Genomic DNA, 6,755 nt, shown 5'->3' with positions numbered 1-6,755 from the left:
TCTCCTGTGAGCTCAGACCCTTCCACAACTGAGATGATTTTCAGTGCCCTTCATGCCCACCTGGGATGTCCCCCACCTCAATTTGGTATTGTGCACACTTCCCAGATGGCCAATGAGAGAAAGCCAAGTACCTCTTTAGTGTCTCGAGGATCCCCTACAATGACCCCCTCTAACCATCCACATCCCTGTGGCACTCCCTCCTGCTGTGCCTCCCACATCCAGACATCAGAAGGAAGATTCACACACTCCCCCACACATCTGCCACAAACATCCCTGCTTTGTCTATCTCTAGACGTGACAGATAGAACAGTTAATCTCAGGTAGAGAAGATGTGTTTTATTTAGTTAATCCAGAAATTTTGTTTTTTAATTTCTGACTAATCTCTCTGTATTCTCTGTAGGCCTTTCTGCCACAGCCTTCTCAAGAACGGGTATTTTAAATCTTTGGCCTGCTTCTGGTCTTGCCTGAAACATCTGGTGGGAAGGAAGAAAAGTAGCAGTGGGATTCAAAGTGGAGTTTGGAACAGAGACACAGAAGGGTCTGTTACTGTGCCTATGACAAGTGCACCGGACCCCCCAGTCTGTGTGTGAAGCAGCATGACATGTGAAGGGTCAGGACATGTTGGGAGAGGCACACTTAGCCTAGGCTTTGCCAGTTAGAGCTACTATGTTGGAAAAAATGGGCTGGATATTTTTTGGCAGGGGAATACACTTACAAATTTTGTTAGACATACGGTATATATGGCATTTTTTCATCTCTTTCTCTTATCTGCAACATTTAGGAGGTCAGACTGAATTGTCCCCTCAGCTCTAAAGCACCTAAGCTGCTATTGGAAGAACAAAAGGGAATTTTTCTAAGAACATTTAGACTTTTTTTTGTTAATTTAACAGTGTATAATGGCAAATCTCCCTATTAATCACCCATCTCAAAACTCTTCTTCAGATAAATCAGTGGCATTGTAAAAGCTCTATAGTGACTTTCTGACACCATTATTCCAAGTTTATTTTGGATTGTGTGAGAGGGACTTTGTTGGTTGTGCCAGCTGACCATGATGATTAATATATAATTAAGATTCTTGACCATTCCTCTTGTGTCAGCAGGAACACATCAATTCCTTTGTCTTCAGCCGATGCACACACCCAGGGCTGATTGCTCAGATATTGTTGGTGGCTCACATATGAACTATCACCTAATGATTAGATAGGGCTGACAGAAATCAAATTCTAATAATTGCAAGAAAACCTCATATTTTAATTCAAGCAAAAGTACTGAAAATATTGTTCAGTAGTCTTTGGGTTGTCATATCCCCAGTTAAGCCCCAAAACCCGGTGGTGGCCCCTGAGAACAAGACATATCACATTAACTACAATCTAATCTCATAACAGAGATGAAGTAACAGAAAAATAGTTCTGCTGCCATTGGAGAATTGTTGGCGTGAATAGCAGAGCAGAATCCAAACACGAGCACCATCGACATGGTGTACACCAAATATAGCTCAGGTTAAACTGATTCACTAAGAGAAAAACAGCAAAAGAAGCACACAAAAATCCCCAACCAAACAGAAGCTATCTGGCCTTTTCCCCTCCTATCCAACATCTTTCTTGCTCATTGCACAGCACAATCTTCCTTCTTTGAAACGGTTTTGCAGCTTTGCCAGACAACAAGATATGTAAATGTGATTTTGTTTAGGGGACGTTAAGGATGCATGTGACAAAAGACTAGCAGCATATCAGCCATGAATTAAAATCCGTTACTGTATTTTAGTTTATTGATCCACTGTAAGCTTCTCAGCATTGTCTAATTTAAATAAAACTTCAATTTGTAACAATACTATAAATAGAAGGCAATATTGATCAGAGTGCCACCAGCCTGCTGAACTTTTGTTATCACTGAAGCCTGACCAGTTAATGTTGAATGTTACAATTTATTACACTGCAAAGTACAATACAACACAATAGCATTTAGATTTATAAACAAAGATATGCTGAACTACTGAAAGCAAGTTCAGTCAGCTCGGAACAAGAAGAGCGTTCTGATTTACTGGTGCACTACAGCACTATTTCCCTACCTGAGGCAATATTTCATTACCTCTCTGATATGAACACCTGTTAACTTTTCTGAAGATTGAATAATTTTATTTCTTTTAGACTCTTTAAAACCCCAGAAAAACATCTGATGTCCATCAGCAAAGATTCATTACTGCTGTGGTAGTTTTTTTGAGTTTTTGAGGAACATTACCAGTTAAGATGGGCAAACAATGTCCTAGGAGACAGAACCTTCATAACAAATAGTAGCAGATATTAGACTCCTAACATTACTTCTTATCTTCCTCTCTTCCCTTTCACTAAAGTAAAAACTGAAGTAAATGGATGTAAAACAGCACACTTACAGGTAAGTTCCATGTGAGGGGCTGTTGTTAGGCAGCAAGCAATAAAGCATTTCCTAGACAAAAGTATATTTCATTGCAGATCTTCCACTCCTGAAGGTATGTTGTTCCAGGGAAATTACTGAATTGCCTTAAAGCAAGCTCAATGTCCCTGCATCATCAGCCAGGAAAGCACTGGTGCTGCCAGTCAGAAGGCATGTGCTCACTTTTCATTCTAGGAGCAGAAGAGAAGGCTCCTTGCACTCTCCTCTTCTTCAAGAGTAAGGCCACTGGGATATCCTGCAAGACAGAGAAACATCATAGAAAACTGTTCTCTTGGTTTTGCTTCAGAACAGAGGAAAATCAACTTTCCCAGCCAGGGCTTCGCTACCCCAGAGCTGTAAGTGTACTTTAAAAAAAAAAAAAAAACAAAAAAAAACCAAAACAGAATCCAGTGAAAAACATTTACTAGCTGTGCCTGGATGTGGCATTGGTAAGTGAGACACAGTGCTCACTGCACGCGGGCAAGGGGAGCTCAAAATCCAGCAAGCTATGGCTCAATGCAGACTGCTCAGGCACTCCAGGAGGGAATTTCAGGAATCTGAAATGCCTGTGGCAGTGTTTTAACAGAGGAGAGTCTCTGTCTCAAGGGTGGAATCAATACAAATGTGGAGGACCACTTCCCTGTGCAAATCCCAGAGATATGCTCTACCTGTTATTCCACTCAAACTCCTCTACGATGCAGGTAGGTGAAACTCTGGTGTGTTAAAATAGGCACCAGAGAAGGGCTGTGAACTCATAAGTGGTTACACCCAAACACGCCCCACAGGAGAGACCCTTAGACAAGGCCCCTCATCCACTTTGTCCTTCCAGGCAGATCTCCTCCTTTGCCTCCCTCTGACCAGCAGCTTCTCACAATCTCCTGCTACTCTTTCTCCTCATTCTCTGTCACAGCTCTGCGGAGAGGAGGTTCTTCCCCTGCCATCACTCCGGTGTCTTCTCAGGAGGTCTAAGCCTGTCCTGCGCCCTTTACTCTGCACTCACACAGCAGCACAAAGGCAATACAACCCAAGGAGAAAACCCTGTGGAACCGAGCAACACAAACATCAACCTGAGAGCGTCCATCCAGGACAGACCCAGCTTTTTACAGGCAGAGCTAAGGCAGAGTGTGCTGGGGAGCAGCTGCAAGAGAAGCAGCCCAGCCCCTTCAGAGGGGCTGCCATGAGGGACAGGCAGAAGCACCCCAACACCCACCAAGGCTACAGCTCCTGGCAGGGGCTGCAAGAGCTCCAGCTACAAAGCCATACAGGGAAATCGTGTACATAGCCCCAAAAGCAGCGCTCTTATTTGAATTAGAAAACAATAATGTAAATAAAGTAATACCAGTATGCACATTTCCTGGGAGAATTTTCTCTCTAGAGCTCAATGTCTATTTCTATTAGCCTTCAGCCAAAATAAAGGTCACCAGACAGAAGATTCTTTCTTTTTTCCTTTAACAAAGAATGTAATCCAGTCTGACGCCTTCAGACTGGGGAATTAATTTTTTAATTGGGAGCTGTAACTAAAATGCTGTTATCATAGAAACATTGTTAGGGTATTAATTTTACTTCTTTAAAACAAGACCGGGCATTTTGAAGTGGTTTCGGGTAAAGGGGATGCTTTTTAACCAGGGCTTTGTGGACAGAGTATACCATTATCAGATTAGCCTTTTAGTCTTTCATTCAAAATTCAGAATTCAGGCTGTCTCTAGGTATTTCTGATATTGTCAGGCTGGGGGAACACAGTCTTAATACTTTTGCTATTTACAGGTGCATGTACTCCTAACGGGCTTTTACCCATATAAATGTCCTGACACTCCTGCAGACGTGGTGCATCTCTTGTCAGTAAAGCAGCACAGCAAAGAAAACCCAAAACCCAACCCAGTCAAATAATTAAAGTTTTATTTTTGGTTAGCACAGATGCGAGGTACCAAACTTAGAGCAGGCAGTCTGCAAATTAGGAAGATTACTTGTTCAGGAATTTTACAGGAATTTGGCAAAAATAACTGACATTTGGTCCATTCCGACTTAAAATGTCATTTGATGTGATAATATTTGGCAGTTCTTTAAATCTTTCTAGAAAAAAAAATTCCAACTTCAAATCACATATTAAATTAAATTAAATTAAAATTCCGTAACTATAATTATGAATTTTTAATTTTATACTGCTGAAGTCTCCAATCTGCACAATTCCTAATTCTATAATTCACCCAAGCCAGAAATTCAAATAATAACATTTTATATCCTTGCAAATGCCCAAGACAGTACAAAGCATGGTTCCTAGCATAAACTGTTACAAACATATCAGGAATATGTTCAAATAAAATTCATAAATAATATTAACTACATAAAATACAGAATGTCTCAATCTGTTGCAGGAAACGTTGAAAGCAGAAGAGGTTACATTCAATGAATGTTTTGTTCATTAAAAAGTATTCACACCAGTCTAATCAAAAGTTTGGCTTTTGCATCCCCTTTTTCCTTTTCCAGCTGTCAGGCTTTGGTCTGAACACCACATTTGTTGACTTCTTCTGCCAAAGTCTTGTTTAGTTTATGGATTCACAACTGGACAGAAGGAAAAAGGGAGGCCTGAGACAGGCCGAAAGATAGACAAGAGCAGAGTTGAATAAAGCCAGATCAGGTGAAAAGGAAATGAGATCTGGAAAAAATCAAAAGGCAGGAGGCCTAGGGAAGGACAAGAGCACATATGGGAGAGGATTTACAGATTGAAGGATATAATAATGGGGAATGGCAGCTAAGAGACAATGAAACCAGCAAACAGATGGAAAGAAAAAGGACAAGGAAAGAGAAATAAAGTTCATAAGTGCCAGAAATAGAGCAGGAGCTATTTAACAGCAAATCAGGCAGACAGAAGGAAAGACACAGAATGGAAAAGATTTGACTTTAAAAAAGCCATTATATTAAAATCTTTATCACACTGGGTTTCACAGCAGGAAAATATATTTGTATTTTTTTCCAAGAAAGTCCAATGTTTGGAGCAGCTTTAATGCAAAGGTAGAACTAGTTAAAAAAGGAGTGTGCAACTGAACTTTTAGTGCTAATAGTAATCATATATATTTTAAATACTCCTACAAGTACTAACTGGATCCTTCAGAGCTGTCCTCTCCGTTTCTCTGTATATAAACAGAAAGAATTCCATAAGGCAAATAAACACCTCTTGCCATCTGCTGAGAAGCAAGCACTAAGAGTCTTTACGAGTTCATTTTAATGAAAAACTTTTCAGATATGCCTGGTATGTAACATGATCCATCACTGTTTCAGTTTCACAGCCCTTATTAAGATAGTCACATACAAAATGTGGCAGATTCTCTGCTTTCTGATAAAGATATATGAATTACAGAACACTTTAAAAATGCATAAGAATTTCTGTAAACCTTACCTAAAACACCTTGGCAGTTATTATGGACCAATGTATATGCATATTAATATAAAACCTCACATATTTCAAAAACTTACAGATTGCAATAGCTATTTTAGGGGGGATTTTTTACATAGATATGGTACATGCTAAGATATTTTAAAAACACATAGATTAAACCGTGTGGGTTATTCCATTTTGTTTGTTCTTGTTATTACCAAGGAAGTACATATTTAGATGAAAAAAAAGCAACCACTGGAAAATATTACTGGTTGTTTGCATAGAAAGACAACTTTAATCTCATATTTCTTGCCATTGACTCAAGGGATACTGTATAATATCTGAAAATAAATGCAGATTAATAATAATTGCATGGATAATTCAGTTTCTTTCCTGAATATAAAATACAGCACAGATAAAATAAAGATTTTATTTTTTATATTTTTTATTTTTTATATTCTTTATATAAAATATATTTATATAATATATTTATATATTTATTCTATTCTTTTTTTTTTATATTCTTTATTTTATTTATATTTATTTTTATATTTTTTATTTATATATTCTTTAAAGAAAATAAAGATACTTGCTTTCATCCTGCAAGCAAGAATAGAAAAATATTTACACGTGCCAGCCCTTAGCTCCTAAAAATAAGCAAAGGTCCTTATACCTTACACCTAGAAATGTCAGAACAGCCCAGAAAAATCTAAAGATCTATCTCAGTGAAATCACTTTACCTGATCTGAAGGGATCTGAAAATCCTTTCCCATATCCCAAGAAATGCTCATGCACAATTGTACTATCCACTAAAATAAAATGGGATTGTTCTTCCTTCACCTTTCCTGAAAAGGAAAAAATTATTATTTTCATTTGAGAAGGACAGTGCCCTCCAGAAGTGTAAGTTTTTCTGTGAGGGGGCTTACACAGGTACACCTGTACCTGACACACTCTTTACAATCATCACATCACT

The sequence above is a fragment of the Anomalospiza imberbis genome, chromosome 12 (genome assembly GCF_031753505.1).
Source record: "Anomalospiza imberbis isolate Cuckoo-Finch-1a 21T00152 chromosome 12, ASM3175350v1, whole genome shotgun sequence".
Classification (NCBI taxonomy): domain Eukaryota; kingdom Metazoa; phylum Chordata; class Aves; order Passeriformes; family Viduidae; genus Anomalospiza; species Anomalospiza imberbis.
This window is presented reverse-complemented; position numbering follows the sequence as displayed.